The 18,373-nt window shown below is 38.3% G+C and overlaps 1 long non-coding RNA gene across 2 annotated transcripts in view; it reads left to right on the plus strand.

Moving 5' to 3' along the window:
• LOC131522107 (uncharacterized) overlaps window positions 1–18,373 on the plus strand; it is a 44,911-nt gene that overhangs the window by 5,515 nt on the left and 21,023 nt on the right. Inside the window, exon 3 of one of the 2 annotated variants that reach the window (XR_009266445.1) lies at window positions 7,030–7,348. The exons of the other annotated variant lie outside the window; for it this stretch is intronic. This is a non-coding gene — a long non-coding RNA (uncharacterized LOC131522107). Of the gene's footprint in view, window positions 1–7,029; window positions 7,349–18,373 lie in introns of those variants that run through there. 2 annotated transcript variants of the gene reach the window in all.

Genomic DNA, 18,373 nt, shown 5'->3' on the forward strand with positions numbered 1-18,373 from the left:
AAACGTGTGAGAGCGTTTTATAGGTTATATGGCATGTTATAGTCAGATATGACAGCGCTAATGCAACAAGCATCACCTCGAATGAGCTGAGTATCTCTTCAGCAAGCCGACAAGCAAACTGCCGCGAAAGAAACTGAAAGTCATCGCAGACACTCAACACACAACATCTTCATTAAAAGTAGTGAGACTAACCTATCTTTCCAGTGCTGGTCAACAAAGATGAATAAATATGGTAACAAATGTATTGCTAATGTTAGTAAATGCATTAACTAACGTTAACTAAAGGAAGTTTATTAAAAAGCATTACCAACTGAATGCGCTGCTTTAATTGACACACACACACACACACACACATACATCACTTGCACATATAGATCTCAGAGTGCACTACGCAAACACAGAAACATTCAGGAGCTCAGAACTTGTTGTCAATGCTGCCCTGCGACTTCTGTTAATCTATACTGAATTGCTACATTATATTTCTCAGCAACGAGGAGGTAAAATCTCTGTTTTTTGAAGTAAATAAACTCAGCTTCATTATTTGTAGAGAGAGACTCAGATGCAGGTAATTCATACACAGAACTTTAATCTCTCTCTCTCTCTCAAATGGCCATATTTGAGAAAAAAAGTTGAGTAGATTGCATCACTGCATACAGCTGTCGGTCATTTAGCATTTATATCGTAAAACAGTTGACTAATATTAAATGATTTGCAACTTCCACCTTGCCACGCTCTCATTCAATGATAAAATGATAAACTGGCGCTTCCCACTGGAATTCGCGCTCCGCTTCTGTGAACAGGAAACCCCGCCTACTTTGATTTGATTGGCCATCTCAATTATTTTGACACTGAAGGATTCTGTTAGACCGCTAACTGAGGTTCAAGGCATTAATCTGAAGCTCCTCATATGTTCAGTGGTTGCGTGCTCATCTGTAGACTAGCTGAAGTTAATTTTCACACTTTAATAGTATGTATAACTCCTAACAAGCTGTGTGACTATGAGGAATGATTACCTTAAAATTTACGTAGGTATGCAGTTTTCCCTATTGTTCGCATGCCAGTGATTATCCCTCTGCTTGCAACAGTTGGCACATGTGCCATAGGTTGCTGACCACTGGATAAGAGTATAAGTGCACTATGTAGTCTTTTCTTTTGTGCCTGACCACTACGGTCTTTCTTGCTCCTCTGAGCAAACACCCTTGTTGACACCCACCAGCTGTTCTCGAGGGGGTTGTGTGATAGAATGGCTGGGTTGCTGGTTTCTGGGTCGTCCAGCTAAAGATGACCCGGGGCAACAGGAGTGGACCGAGATATCCCAGGCCATGACCTCAGGCACTGGTAAACTGAGGCAGGTCTTTGGCCCAGCAGTGCCACCTCACATTTAAGTAAAGTCCATGTGATAAACCCAGCTCCAGGGACTGCAAGTTATTGGGTCTGAATGGTGCTAATACGCTGGGCTGGTTGGATGCGGGTTGGAACTCTGGTGTCCCATTAAACCTAGCCGGGAGAATCATATCTGGTTAGAAGTTCAGGCTTTTACTGTAGACTGTTCTGAAGTAATTTGATCTGAAGGTCTTCCCAGTAGTGATTCAACACTGCCTTGAAGATTGTTAGAATAATAGACTGTGGAGAGGACATTATTGCCTCAGTGCCTGTAACACTTTACTATAAAGTGAATCGAAATGGTAGGATGGTGGTACTCTTTAAGTTAAATGTAAGTTTTGCATTAGTATGTTCTGACTCATGACTGCAAGAGCTTGAAGGCAACAATCCAGCTATAGACATGGTACTTCAGCCCAAGAAGTCACCCAATCGCTTATGACTAGTGTACTGTATGTTGCGTTGTGTCTTTTAAGCAGTAAATTATAAAATATGTTTTGCCATCTAAAATAAAAGTCGAAAACAACATTTTTGGAGTCTCAAATCCAGCTTGGCCGATGTACAGACCCAAATGGAAGCTAGTGTCTCATTCAATTATGTCCCCGGGACATGTTCCCTTTAGGCCCCCTTTTTTGAGGGATCGCCTCACAGTGCTAATTGGGTCTCGTCTCACACCAGGTTGATTGGACGTGACACTTAGTGCAGGGCGAGGGTTCCAGAAGTCACTGGAGCAAAGATAGGGGAAAAACAATCAAAATTGAATTACTGACCAGTAAATTTGCTAATTATAGTCCATTAGCCCAAGCACAGAGAGGTGTGAAGACACTCCAGAGCCACATGCCTCAATGAGTCTCCTGACACTTTGACCTAGACTACCCAGAGGATGTGTTTAATATGCAGACTATATCTTTGTGTACTATATGCTGTATTCATGGTACTTTTTAATTTTAAAATCAAACCCGCAGTTCATAAAATGACCACAATACATGCATCAGTGAACTATAATGTGTGTGTGTTTCTGTAAAGTTTATTTGATCAAGAATACAGTAAAATAATAATATTGTGAAATATTGTTAAAATTTTTATTTTAATATATTTTAAAAAAATTAATTCATTGCTTTCTTGGCAAAGCTGAATTTTCAGCAGCCATTACTTCAGTCGTCAGTGTCACGTGATCCTTCAGAAATCATTCTAATATGCTGCTTATTTTTTTAATATTAAGCTGCACAAATAATAATATTCTTAATATTTCAGTCTTTGTTTTGAACAATTTCCATGCTTCACATTTTGAAACCTAATTTCTATGTTTGCAAAATTTTTGGAGCTGCTGAATAAAATATGTTTAGAAGTTATGAAGGAGAAGTTTGAGTTCAAGCTCAATATCATGTTCAATTCGATCACAGGAAACAGCAAAGGATTGTTGACAACTCTCAAAGCATTTTAAACAGAAGTTTAATTTTCTGAAGCCGTGCCTTGGATGGTTTTTCCCCCTTCCCATTGTCATTCTTTTACTGTCACTTGTTTGTTTTGTTTTGTCCTGTCCGTGAGTTGAACCATTCAGGGATGAAACGGGTCATATTATCTTGTGATCTGGAGTAGAAGAAAGATTGATATTCTCACACAAGGTCACTATACATAACACCAGCACCTTAGAGGACTAGTCTAGTGTGATCTTTTGTTCTACTCGTAACACTCACCTCTTCTCCTAGAAGCTAAAACCGTTTCAGTGTGCAGTATATCAATTAAAAAGCTCCTTTTCTGCCCTTTGGAGGGGGTGGGGGTACAGGTCCAAATATTTACATTAGGGCATATCAGTTTGACGACTGTGTGGCGGAGCGTAGAGAAGGGCCATTTGGTGCAGCAGAGAGGCCATTAGCAGGGTTAAATGGCTAGAAAGAATCTGGACGAGACAGCTTTCCACACAGGATCACTCGACCGCAACCACATAACTGCATAAATACTTCCGTCATGCAGTAAATACAGTTGTGAACAAAGACTGGGTTTGTAAATTAGTTTGTTAATGAGGAAACACCTTTTCAACACCTTTAGGCAGGTAAATGGATTTGGGTGGTGTAAAGAACAGGTCATGTACACCATCTACCCCCAAATGTCAGCATAATGTGTAATGAACTAAAATAAATAAATGTATAAAATTTTAATTTTTTTTTATCTTTATATATTTATTTAAATATACACTTTAATATGCTAGCTTTGGCTGCATTATCAGCCTTGGTATAAATAATGTATGAAATATAAAATGTACAATTCATAATTTCTTTTTTTTTCTCCCCAACACTGCCAAAAGCAAAGCCAATGCTATTATATTTTATGAGATGTTCAAGAGTTCTGATTCAAGAGTAATAGTTCAGGAGAGCCACTAGTTTAAGCCTTGCCTCTTTTTCAAGTACACTATGTTGTGTTTTGTACCATCTTTCTAATTCTTTCTGGCTGGCTAGGCTGCATTTTTGTTTATCCAACTTGTGCCAGGCATAAGAGTTACAGATTGCATTTATTTGAACAAAAATGAACAGCATAGAATTGAAAAAATCAAATGACCAAAAGTGAAAAGTTTAAAGTGTTTGCTTCTTGTCAAGGACAGAGGAAGGAGACCAGGGATTGAAGTAGGGTTAATTGTCTCGGCACTAGATCCAGCAATCTAGGACAAGCTAATGCCATGCTTACAAGAACATTTATGATTTATTTTGCTCTATCATATCTAAGGAGGCAGTTGTGAACATGCTGTAAAAAAAACATTGAAACATTGGGAAATTTAACCTGAAATTCTGACTTCATCTGACTTTTGATAACAGACTTTGGTCAAATCTGACCACCATTTATAAGACCGTTGAGAACTTTTATGAAGTACATTAAAATTACTTGAGGTTAGAAAGTGTCTCAATCATCTTCAGTTTGTTTTATAGAGGACAAACTGATATATCAAGGGATTAAATTCTTCTGAATGTCAATGTTCAGACATTTTTACCTTAATCATGGATATTTTGTTTGTAAAATAACTGCAGGGGAAAACAGCAGATGCGATTTCTCTCTTTTGAAGGACCTTTGCTGCTTTCTAATTATCTTTTTTGATGCACCAAGAACCACGCTCCCTCTTCTGTCATTTGGTCTCCTCTGTGCATCTCTTGCTGCTTCGGGTGTTGTAAACTCTGCTGCATTGGTGATTGGTCTCTATCCATAACATTGTGTGCCCAGCTTGAGATGACTGTGCAGACAGGGACAACGCGTTGGCCTGGAGTGACTCCAAGAATAGTTAGGCTGCTGTGGATCCTTGGCATTAGAAAGATTATTGTTTATCCCTCTCCTCTCATAGTGACATCTCCACTCTTGTGAAATTATGAACGCTGCACGGTTCCCCTCCAGGTTGCTTCTCTGGTTTGTGAGGTGTGAACTTGAGCGTAGGTGGAGGATAAAAGATGGTCTTTGAAGAACATCATTAGATAAACCATGACCTAGGGAGGCACATTTGACCCCTCAGGCTCAAACAGATGCAATGAGCATTATTTTGTGTCTTATTATTTCCTATCAGACTATTTGTAACAACAAGAAACTAGTAGTAGTAGTTCTTTTATAGTAAAAGTTCCTTCCAAGCAGCATGACCTTTTTTCTGTTTAATATTGTAATCCATAGTATATAATAGTGATGCATGTTGCATCAGTATCATATTGTTCATATGTTATTGGCAGACATTTGTTTTTATCATTATTGTAGATATTGTACATGCTCTTTTCACCTATTTTTACGTTTAGACTATGCCATCAACTAATGCTCACTTAAATGTCATGTTTTGATACTGAATTTAATAACACTTTTAAATGTAGACCTGAGAAAATCTCAAAATAAATAATCATTTTGTAAAACTGTACATTGCAGTATTGTAGTGCTTAAAATAATTTGTACAATTTGTAGCATTTAAAATGAATTGTTTGACATTTTTAATGCTTTATTTTGAATTTTAGAAAAGTTTTTTTTAATTAGTTATTGGCCAAGACGTGAAAGTAATTTTTGGCTTGATTACTGCCAGTTTTTTAAGATTTGTGAAAACCTGTGGTTATTATAGATCTTAAACATTAATATGTTAAACTTTGTGTTTTTATCTATTATATTTCAACCTGGATTTGAGCAGTGAAAGCAACAGTAGAAACTAGTATGATGTTAAAAGCAAAAGCTTTGGAGGGATGTGTGGATAAGCAAACATTTGGCAAAACTGACCTTGTTTTAAGTTCCTTAATTAAATGCCTCCTCCTGAGTTGCAGCATTGGGTAAAAAGACTGCCATGATGAATCTTCAAGACATCGCTGTCATCCAGTCAAATCAACTCAAAAACCCAATTATCATGATGAGACACAGGTTGTAATACTGGTTAAAGTTGGTTTGGTTGCACGCGCTGGCTCATATTTTAAAAAGCACACTGGAGGGAAAGAACTGAATTTCCAATTATCATAACAAGAATATTCTCATATAAGGGCAGACAGCAGCAGAAAAAATGCTTTTTTATTCTGCATGATTTGGCAACTTAAGGAGGTCAAGACGTAAATTTGCGTAGCCTTGAGCTATATTAAGTCTGCACAACAACAGAAAGGGGGTTGAGGGCTTTGTCTTTTAACATGCGTGCTGGATGTGGTTGCATGTTCTCTGGTGTGCTCACTATGTCTCCCAATCTCCCTTCAGGTAACACAAGCGCATGGCCTTTTAAATACCTCAGGGAATGTCGATTTACAGTGGGTTTATTAGTGCTTTTGGTGCCAGAACAAATTTAGGAAATAAGATGTCATTAAATCATACATGTTTTAAGGAGCACCTAAAGAGGGAAGCGAATAATATGCTGGACGAGAACCTTTTGTACTTTCTGCTGAAATGCAGTAAAATAAAGCAGGCATTGTTTTTTCCCATAGTAGAATGCAAAGAATGTTTAAGTTTTTTTCAACAAAGCTATATTCAAAAAATAAAAAGTTTAGAGATGTAAAGATTGTATTATTACAGCATGTATCTATCAGTTTGCAGTATAAATGTTTCCCCTTTAGATATATTAATAGAAATAATTGTTTTAATAGTTCTAGATGTTTTCATGTTTCTATTAAATACACTAATTGATATTCAATATGTTTTATTTAATATTAATACTTAATATCCATAGATATGTTATAATATACACTACCATTCAAAATGTTTGGGTTTTTAAAAGAAATTATACTTTGATTCAGCAAAGGTACATACAATTACAATTTTTTTTTTTCGAACCTATTATTCATTTAACAACCCTGAAAAAAGTTTTCACAAAAATAACCATTTTCATCTGCAATAAAAATAAGAAATTATTATTTGAGCACCACATCAGCATATTAGAATAATTTCTAAAGGATCATGTGAAACTGAAGACTGGAATAATGGCTGCTGAAAATTCAGATTTGCCATCACAGCAATAAATTACATTTTAAAATATGCAAAATCACAATATTACTGTATTTTTGATCAAGTAAATTCAGCCTTGCAGAGCTTGAGAGACTTCTTTCATAAACATTATTTATATTTTACAGTACATGCTCAGATGAATTAATTAGAGCCTTCACTCTTCTGCACAAGATACAAGCACTAGGAAGAACAAGCCAGATTCCCTATACCCTGTCTCCACAGATCCTGTCATTGTCAGTGAATCCCAGTCTCCACACCATGAGATACAGGAGTGTGCACCGATCCGCCCACCAAACCCCAGGCTTTTCATCTGGATCCATTCTATAGCCCCGCCCTCTCACCCTAAGCCATGCGTCCAGTCTGTGCATGACAGTTCCCAACATCCCCTGCCAAAAGTGTTTCCTGGATGCATCGTGATCCATGACACTATCAGCTTCCTGACCTCTGAGTTCTGCGTCTCGCACTTTTTTTTTTCTTTTTTAATCCGAGCATGTCAACTGTTTCTTACCGGCTTGCGAGACGTTGCCCCCACAGTGTGTGGTCTTGCGCCTGTACGGCCTCATGAGGTTTGTTGTCTGTTTGATTCCTCTCCATGAACACGTTTGTGTAGATGCACTCCATAAGATAAAGAGTAGCACAGGGTCTTGTCATTCCTCCACAGCTTAATCAGGAGCTACACAGAGGAGAGGAGCGCAGCGGCACGGACCTTCCTGATCATTCTAATGAGGACCCCTGGCAATGCAGTCAGCGAAGTATAATTGACTTGTTCGTCTCTTATTTTCATAATAGACACTCCCTGACCCAGAGCACATTTAGTTTGCTATGAGAGATGTCAGAAAGCATTGGAAGTTTCCTCCGCACGCCCATTAAATCTGAAGGCATGCCACCCTGTCTTCAGCTGGCCAGCACTGTCATTGGCTGCCCAGCTCATTATGCAGATGGAAAATGCAAGTAAATGATTCCCAGATTGGCCGAAAAACCTTCCATGCCTGTACACACCCTGCGCCCCCTCCACCCCGGAGCCTTTCAAGGCATCCAACCAGGCCCAAAACAAAAAAAATGCAGTTCTGTTGCTCTGAAAAAATAAAATTTACATATAAATAATAAAAGCGCAGCAGTGCCCCTTGACGTGAAAACCTGGTGAAGCGTGTGGATGTCATTGTTGTTACAACAAGGCCTGCCATCTACCTTTCAGGACCAATTGAAATCAAATTACATATTTTTTGCGGAGGTAAGGGTTAGCCAGCGTGAGTGAGCCCTGGATCTCTGTCCCTGCTAGCTGACATGAAACAGAACAGCTGTGGATATCAATGCCCCCACGCAATTCTCCACTGACCGTGTCTGCTGCGATTTTTGGAGCTGTCTCATTCATTGCTATGGACGGCCATAATAGGATACATCCTCATACATCTGGCATTGAGAACACAGAATTAGATCATTATCACTTAAGTAAACCTACTACTGGCACATTTTAAAATGTCTGCAAGTAATTTACTGCTTTGCAAGTATTCGACATCCTCTTTTTCCTGGCACATATAGTCCTAGAAAATGTTACCTCTGTTAATAGGTTTTTTTCTGTATTATATGAGGAAAAAAAACACCATTTCTTTCCTTCTGTACTTTCTGTCTCTGCGTCATTTAATGAGATGATTGTGTCTCCCATGTGCCTTCATTGAACTTTTATTTTGTGGTCGGCCTTCTATTGCTCGTGGTGCGGCGGCTGAGATGCAGGGACATCATTAAAGTAATTACTACAAGCTCTAGTAGTTGCAGGATCATAATTTGGTGGGGGTTGTCTTTTTTTCCACAGACAGAAAATGCTTTTTTTTCCACCAAACATTCGGCACTACCATGATTGTTAGAACAGACAGAACCCATTCCATTTCTTGGACCTGTTAAGGAAATGGGGAAAGAGATGGAAGGTCCTGGTGATGGTATGCCTTCTATTCAGTCATACAGTTGGCAGTCCTGTTTTAGAGTACCAAGTTTGGTTACGTTCACACACAGTTCTGTAAAGAACCGGAGTGACAACTGTATTCTGTAACTGAAAGGACAAAATTTTCTGCATTTTGAGTGAAGTTGATTAAAACTGGGTGTAAGAGAAACAGGTCAATTTAACTCAAAAGGGATTATTTTTGATTTTATAGGGAATTTGGACAGAATCACTGTTTTACGGCTGAGGAATTTTGGCCCACTCTTCTTTGCAGAATTGTTTTAATTCAGCCACATTGGAGGGTTTTTGAGCATGAATGGACTGTTTAACGTCATGCCACAGCATCTCAATCGGATTTAAGTCCAGACTTTGACTTGGCCACTCCAAAACCTTCATTTTGTGTTTCTTGAGCCATTCAGAGGTGGACTTGTTGGTGTCTTTGGGATCATTGTCCTGCTGCATAACCCAAATGTGCTTGAGGTTACAAACTGATGGCCGGACATTCTCCTTCAGGATTTTCTGAGAGAGTGCAGAATTCATAGTTCCATCAATTATGGCAAGTCTTCCAGGTTCTGAAGCTGCAAAGCAGCCCCAGACCATCACACTACCACCACCATGTTTGACTGTTGGTATGATGTTCTTTTTATGAAATGCTGTGTTGGTTTTACGGCAGATGTAACGGGACACACACCTTCCAAAAAGTTCAAATTTTGTCTTATCAGTCCACAGAATATTTGCCCAAAAGTCTTGGGTATAATCAAGATATTTTTTGGCAAATGTGAGATGAGCCTTTGTGTTCTTTTTGGTCAGCAGTGGCTTTTGCCTTGGAACTCTCTCATGGATGCTGTTTTTGCCCAGTCTCTTTCTTATTGTTGAATCATGAATACTGACCTTAATTGAGGCAAGTGAGGCCTGCAGTTCTTTAGATGTTGTTCTGGGTTCTTTTATGACCTCCTGGATGGGTCGTTATTGCGCTCTTGGAGTAATTCTGGTAGGTCGGTCACTCCTGGGAAGGTTCACCACTGTTCCAAGTTTTCTCCATTTGTGAATAATGGCTCTGACCGTGGTTCGCTGGAGTCCCAAAGCCTTAGAAATGGCTTTATAACCATTTCCAGACTGAGACATGTCAACTATTTTGTTTCTCATCTGTTCTTGAATTTCTTTAGATCGCCGCATGATGTGTTGCTCTTTAAACATGCTTCACTTTGTCAGACAGGTTCTATTTAAGTGATTTCTTGATTCAACAGGTCTGGCAGTAATCAGGATTAGGTTTGGCTAGTGAAATTTAACTCAGCTTTCTAAAATAATGTGGTTAATCACAGTTCTTTCATGATTTGACAGGAGGGGGCAATTCATTTTACACCTGGGGCCAGGTACATTTTGTATTTACTTGCATTATATTTGTGTAATATTTAAATTTGTTTGATCTGAATCTTTTAAGTGTGACATATGCAAAAAATTAAAGGGGTGGTTGACTCTTTTTTTTTTTTCTAGGCTTGATTGTGTTTATGGGGTGCAGTCTAACATGTGTTCATGCCTCGTTTTTTTTAAAACGCATTATTTTTCACATAATTAACCTTTATTCTACACCGCTCTCTCCCTTCTCTGATAAACGCTCCGATTATTTCCTGGTTTTATGAAGCCCCTCTGTCAGAAATACGTGATGGGCTCAGATTGGTAAGAAGGTCCAGTGTGTTGTGATTGGCTAAACCGCCTCTAGTGCGCATCTAAACATCCCGCCCCTCAGCTCAGCGGCATGTGCTCCGGTTGTATTGTAAACAATGGTGCCTATATTGCTTATCAATTTGAGCCCGATTGAGATGCAGAAAATATTAGTGAAGAGGATCGCGCGTGTTACGATCGTCTAGGGTCAGCCATAACATAAATTAAATGTGCACTCACTCCCAAGATAGCATCAAACAAAAAGTAGATTTATTAACAAATTTATAATGAAAACAAAACCAATAATAACAAAGGGGACAAATTCAGGAGTGGACAAGGCCAAAATAACAAACACAACAACTAGTTTTAATAAACCCTAAATTCCCTAACCAAAATAAAACACAAAAGAAAAATATACAACACAACTTCCCTAACTCCCTTAACTCAAAACATAAAACAAACAATATATATATAAAAGAAATGGCGTCACACTCCCTACTTCCCTTAAACTAAGTATTTACAAATATAATTAGAAGGTAACTAGAACAAAAGCAAGTTTCTCAAAGCGCCCACACAACATCAGAAAGGAACCCAAATCAAAGCAAAACAAATGGCACACATTCGGCCTCCTAGAATGTTTGAGGAGGTCCTTTTCACTGAAACCAGAACTAGACCAATTAGAAGGCAGCCAATCAGGATCTCTAGATCTCGTGATCTCCATTGGATGAATGCAGACCACACCTTCTCCTGCACAGACACACTCAGAAATACATACACATTTTCCGGCAAGCCGGAGATGTAACACCCCCACCCTTAAAATAAAACCTAGGTTTTTAAGAATGGATACGTGAGTGTGTCAGCAATCACGTTTTCAACTCCTTTTTTATACTGGATGTTCAAATTAAAACCTTGACAAATGAGCCTGTGATTTGCGTTTTACATGCGTTGAAGAAAAACCAAGGGATTATGATCAGTATACACGGTAATAGGTTGTACACTGAACCCAATGTATACTTCAAAATGTTGAATGGCCAATAATAACGCAAGAGCTTCCTTTTCTATGGTACTATAGTTCAGTTGGTGTTTGAGAAATTTCTTGGAAAAAAAACTAATCGGATGTTCGATTCCAGCATCATCCGTCTGAATTAATACTGCACCAGCGCCCATGCCACTGGCATCAACTTCCAACTTGAATGCACCGGAAAGTACAGGTGCGCAACACAACAAAGTTTTCAAAGCCTCAAAGGCAAACTGGCATGCAGAAGTCCATTCGAAAGAAACCCCTTTTCGGAGTAACCCTGTAAGAGGATTAGCCACATATGAAAAGTTTTGACAGAAATTTCTATAGTAACCAGTCATACCTAAAAAACGCCTAAGCGCTCTCTTCGTCATAGGTACAGGAAAATCCAAAATAACTTGAATTTTGGAGCCAAGTGGTCGAACTTTTCCATTCCCAACCAAATGGCAAATTCGCATTTCGCCAAATTCAATGTGAGATTGGCCTCTTTCAAGTGTGCAAAAACAAAGTTTAACAGTTGGACATGTTCATCCCAAGAATCAGAATAACAGACAAAATCATCAAGATATGCATCACAATTAAACATTAACATTGAACATTAAGTAACACTCTCGACATTAAATGTTGAAATGTTGCACCAGCATTCCGTAATCCAAACGCCATCACCCTATACTGAAGGAATGCGTCAGGAGTAGCAAAGGCAGAAACTTCGGAGGCCCTCTCAGTAAGTGGTACTTGCCAGTATCCTTTCAGAAACTGTGCAAGCACGGCTCTTAATGGTATGTTTGTTTGTTGTTGTCTCATACTTTTAGATACGCTGTTATTTGTAAATGCTACTGCTTCTGTTAGTTTGTAATATACGGTTTTATCCTGATTAAAGCTTTAATACAGCATGGCAACAGCACACGCATCCGTGTATAGACGGTTTCAACGGCAACAACATAAACAAACGTTACTGCGCATGCGCGCTTTTGTGGCCCTAACTTAAAGTGCATATTGCAGGTTAAAAATTTTCAAATGAATATATAACCTTGTATAAAATTATCATATGAACCGTTATTGCAGGGTTTGAAAATGTTTTACAAGGCATGAGGGCACAAATTTAGAAGAAAAAGTGACGCATTCCTTGACCGTTCTGAAAAAGCGCTTTTTTTTCAACATCGCGTCATATTACGTCACGAGAGGGAGTCGTGTGCAGCGCGCTGCTGGTGTTCAGTGGAGCGCGCGCGAGTCAGTGTGTTTTAGGTACTTATTTTTTTCGGTTTATCATCGTCATGGTAAATTATTGTGTTTGTGGAGGTTGCACAAACTCCAGCCTGTCAGGACATCGAGTCCACAAGGTTTCCTGACAAGAAATAGGACGGTATCTTCCGAGCCTCGGTGCGTTTGTGCAGCTGAAGAGACTTAATGCATCCGCTTCAAACAACGCGGTGGTGTGTAATTTAGCGATCACTGTATACCGGAAGATTATCATTCCGCGATATGATGCAGTTCAGCATGGGATATCGAAGCAAGAAGCGGGTGAGACTCCGAGCTGGTGCGGTTTCTTCATCGGGTCCCGGTCCGCCTGTGTTCGGCCGCCGGCGGGAGACATGATGCTCACGGATCCGTCAGAGATGCTGCTCCACGAAAATCAACTGTGCACCGTAAGACTTGATTTTTAACATTTGCTGACTACCAAATCAGTGAACATAATTATTTAAATAATGAGACGCAACGAGATGTATATAAGTTGTTGTGAAGCACCACAGCTAGCTTGTAAGCATTAGCAATATCGTTATATTTTTAAAAACCGTGTAAAAACGTTACCATATGAGAAGACATAGCTGGTAAGTTAACCTCAGTTTGCTAATATTATAACTATCAAGTCTAGTGACAGCTTAGTAACATTGTTTGCACAGCTAATTGGTAATTTTTTGTCATGTGGTGTGTTTATAAGGCTTTGGAAGACGGGAGTGTGAAGATCTGAAGCAGTGGAGGCCAGTTGTTATGAACCACCTCTACTGGACTGCAGCTTCACTCCTGATGGAGATGCAGATGTGATGGAGGCCGAGTGGAGAAGCATGGTCAGCAGTGAATGTGATCTAAACGTTTGCTTGCTTCTCCCAGCATATGCATCAGGCCTCATGGAGTCTCTGGGAGTGTTATACTGCAGGTCACCACAGGCTCCACGAGAACGCAGCACTGTCTGTCTTCCGCTACACCTGCTCCTCTTTCCAGATCCCTCCAGAGGATCAACAAGATGAGGCTGTTGGATTGTGTATCTAGCACAGCATTCACGATTTAACACACTTCAACAACACATTAGTGTGATACCCAGACTGAAAGATTGTTAAATGTTTTTAAATGGGTTCGATGGTATATTTTTCTTTCGGTAGTATATGTTTGGTGCACGCACACATTTATTTATTTATTTATTTATTTATTTATTTATATATATATATATATGTTAATTAACAGTTGCAATGTTGTGTTTTTAGTTGGGTATTAACAGTGCTATGAAATAACATTTGTTATGATTTAGTGCTGTATAAATAAAACTGAATTGAATTAACCATAAATGCAGATCTGCTTGATATATATCTAATGTAAACTTCATAAACAAGTTTTTATGCAATAAGACAATTTGTGATTGTGATTATTTTTTATTGATGGTCAACAAAATGGGGCCATTCAAAACCTTTATAAAGTCCTCCTTCCTCTGTAAACTGTCTTCTAATGTCTGACTCAACACATGCTGGTAAGGGCTGCTCAGAGCACCACAGGCCCAGCGGACAACTTGTCTGTATGCTGTCAATATTGACTGTCTTATACCAATGGCATCAAAAAGTGTGACTTACAGGTAGTTGTGACCTACTTAAATATAGGCAACTTGTAATTGAAGAAGACACAATTATTCAGATGGTTTTAAAATGGTTTTCAAATCTTTAATATACTATGTATTTATACATACAAGTATTTAGCTCAGAGTAATAAATGATCTCTGCCCTAAACACACTAATGTCTGCTGGCCTGGAGAGGTCCATGCTCCTGTCTGAAGTGCATATAGGTTATCTGTAGCACATATGGGTTTAGACAGCAAGCCTCAAAGCCGGACACTACACATCAAGTGTGGGGGTCACATTCTCCACTAAAGCCCAGTATGTATCTAACTCTAACTGCAGAGTATAATTTGGACATGAATTCTATAACAAGAATATAATACATTTTACAAAGTGTTGATTGATAGAAACGTTTAAAGCATGAATTTTCAAACTCATACATACCCATTGATTAGAATCCTATAAACTATTCAATAGTTATTCAAAATACATAGACAATCAGTAATTAGGACATGATAGTCAAATGTGTGGGTTACATACATAATATGGAGTTATTCATAGAAATGATTAGTTGCTCATAAGTCCTTTTAGAATCATTTAGGTGCATATATACATGTAAAAGACAGTCTCCGTGCCATTCTATGAACGTAAGGACATGTCCTGTGAAGACCAAAGAGGTTAAAAGGTCTCATAAGGAATCTCAGTCTGGTTCTTGTCTTCTAGGTGGGGGAAGTCAATCCGAGGAAGTCTTTAGTTCATGATTTCTATCATGGGTTTACATGTGATAGTCATGCTATGCATCTATTTGACTATTAATCTTGGTTACTTGCCCCAAAATTGACAATCTCCTTCCTGAGTTGGGATTATCAATAAGTGTTCTTTTGTTTTAATGCTGTGAGAATGCTCAAAGCTGCTAGTTGGTGGACTTGCTTCAGACTCGTGGCACCAGGGTATCGTGGACAGATTTATGACGTTGTCTTGTTGTCCTGGGCCTCTTTGTGGAATTTGGCTCTTTGGGTTGTTGTAACACCAATCTGATCGAATCTTAAATTGTCTGATTCGCTCTGATACACTACACTGTGTCTGTCCAAAACGTTTTTTTGACACATCATATAATACAGTAATGACTCTGTACTGTACATAAACTATTGTGTGGGTTGTGTTTTCATCTTGGATTTTCATGTTCTGCGGTTATATATGTTTTAAAGGATTAGTTTGTGCCTTTATTGCATTAATTTGTAATATAATGTTGTGTCAGTTGTGAGAAGATTTTCAGATGGTATGAAAGTTATGGTAATAGTCATATTTGTGTTATTAGTGTGCAACAGTCTGGTAAAAATAAAAATCTCATTCATTTTCTGTTCTCTTTAGAGAATGTTTATATCTACATAAAGATTTTGGACCTACGATGTGCTTTTCAATTTCTTATTGATTGTTTATGATTCTTTGAAACCGTCAGTAACCTTAACTTCATCTAAAAAGGGAATATATATATATATATATATCACTATCTATATGACATCACTTTTCAGTCATAGCTGCTATCATATTAATACTGTTTAGGTTTACAGCGAAAGGTGTTTGTTTGTGTATTCATTGTGTGTAATATAAAGAGAGCAAGAACCAGTGTGCGAGTGAAAATCTTCTTTTCTCATTTCTTCTCTCTCAAGGTTTTGGCCTTGATGCAGACTAGCAGCACAGGTCACTCCCTGCCTTGTTTCACCAGCCCTTTTCGGTGGCTCATTTATAATGTCCTTGAAACTGAGTAACACTCAAATAAGAGTTTGTAATAACTGGGCATTTTAAAGAAGTTTGCTATTATGAATCAAGAATACTTCTCTCACTGTAAGCACTTTTGCATGTGACAGCTTGTCCTCGGGAAATATTTAAAATTTCACTGTTTAGTCAGTTTTAAAGAGCACTATGACCACAAAGGAGCGAATTCAGCAAAGGAGGGTTTGCATTCATTAATTGAAGATAAAGAAAAATATTGCTAATTAATTAATGACTTGCGGTCTCTAAGATTACTTGACATTGATCTGAACTTTTGTTTGATTTTAAATAGATGATCTTATTAAACCTCTACATAATAAAGATGTTCTGTCAAGTGTTTGTGAAGTGGTGCTAGCATGCAAGAAGGGCTCCTCAAAATATGCTAACATTCTTATGAAAAGGGAAAAGAAAGCAATGTTTTTCCACACTCTTCATTTGCTACTGCAAGTATTTTTCCCCCTTGAACTGTCAATGTTTCAGAACTGTCAATATTCCCATCAAAATTTCTTTATTGATGCGGTAACTATTCTAACTATTTCTCGGATGTGAGACTGATTCATTTATGCCTGTTTCTGTCGTGGCAACTAGCTACTTTCTGTGACTCCTTTCTATCTTTTCCAGTCAGAAATTGACAAAACATTGTTAAAAAATGTCTCTCAAGCGGGGATTTTCATATTTTTTAGTGCCAAGGACTTGCCGTTCAAAATGTTGGTGTTGGGACTGTTTTTAATGTTTTGATAGAAGGCTCTTGTGCTCACCAAAGCTGCATTCATTTTATTAACATACTGTAAAAACAGTGATATTGTAAGATATTGTGACAATTTAAAATAACTCTTTCCTATTTGAAATTCTTTTTTCCCTGTTGGCAAGCTGACTTTTCAGCAGCCATTATTCCAGTCTTCAATGTCACACAATTCTTCAGAAATCATTCTAATATGCTGATTTAGTGCATAGTTAACATAGGTAATTTTGTTTCAAGATTCTTTAATGAATACGAGGTGCAAAAGAAAAGCATTTATTTGAAATAGAATTCTTTTGTAATATTGTATATGTCTTTACTATAGTTTTTGATGCATCCTTGCTGAATAAAAGCAATACTTAAAATATATATATTTTTATGTATTAGAACTCAGATTAAAAACTATTTTATGCTCTGTGAGGAAAGAATATTAAGTGTGATATTGTAAAAGCAACAAAATAATTTTCTAAATTAAATAATTGGATTTTATATTGTTCTTGATAATTATTAATTGATTGTTTATAATTAATGTATTATTTTAAATACATTTGCTTAATATTTATTATATTTTTAGGGCTAACACGTTCACTTTTACAGCCCTAAAAATGCTTATCCCCTCCCTCTCCTCTCTAATTGTTTGCGTGTCCCCTTGTGGCCCCCTTGGGGTCCCTTGAGCCCAGTTCGAAATCCCCTGCCCTAGAGGACTGGAATTACACACACAGTGCATGCGTAAGTAGAAACATTGGGTAATGTTTAGAGAGACGTGCCATATTATCCCAAAGACAAAACGACATCTTAATCTGGCCCCTGCAATTGATATAGGACACCCCACATACATAGAAACAAATAATCAACACCTAATTATTGAAAAAACAGACAAATGAATGAGGAACTATTGAAAGGGGTGCACAGGAAAGTGTCATTTTCAACTGTGTGAATCCCATTGCATGGTTGCAAGGGCCTGTCGCACAAAGGAGACCACGGCTGACAAAGCCAGCCCCTCGCTATGTGAGCCCAACCTAAAAGCATCCAGCTAATAGGCTGGTCATTCACATGTTGAGAATACAGAGAATGAGAGGGCTTTTTCCTCCCTGGCCAGGTTAAAACACAGGCCTCAATCTCCTCATGTTCTAATCATTGTCTACTTGCAGGGGATTACAGGGGCCAGCCCATCTTTTATCAATGGGTGTGGTTCAGCTATAATCATCCCTAATTTTCCTCTTGTTCCACTGGTTCGTCCTCGCTCATTCTAATTCGCCATCTCTCGTGGCCACACTAACATTCTCTAAATGGGTGTCGCTAACATGTGCTGTCAATCAATGACCCTTGAGAGTGAAGCAGTTTGAGTTGGCACTCAGTGGATCACTTTTTGTCCGCCAGTCAGTGCTAATATCCCACCGCAGGTGGGTGGTGCGATCGCGCTCTTGGGGTCTATCATTCAGATTTAGCCAGGTTATTTTAAGTTTAAGAAGTAAGGTAAGGATAGTGGCAAAAAGCTGATAATTCTTTCCTTGTTTCATGTTATGGGCAATGTGATATCGAGTAGGTGATATTAATACTGTACTATTGTCTAAATAAATGTAAAAATAAAACCAACCATTTAAGTTCCTCAACAGGGA

The sequence above is a fragment of the Onychostoma macrolepis genome, chromosome 16, assembly GCF_012432095.1.
Source record: "Onychostoma macrolepis isolate SWU-2019 chromosome 16, ASM1243209v1, whole genome shotgun sequence".
Taxonomy (NCBI): domain Eukaryota; kingdom Metazoa; phylum Chordata; class Actinopteri; order Cypriniformes; family Cyprinidae; genus Onychostoma; species Onychostoma macrolepis.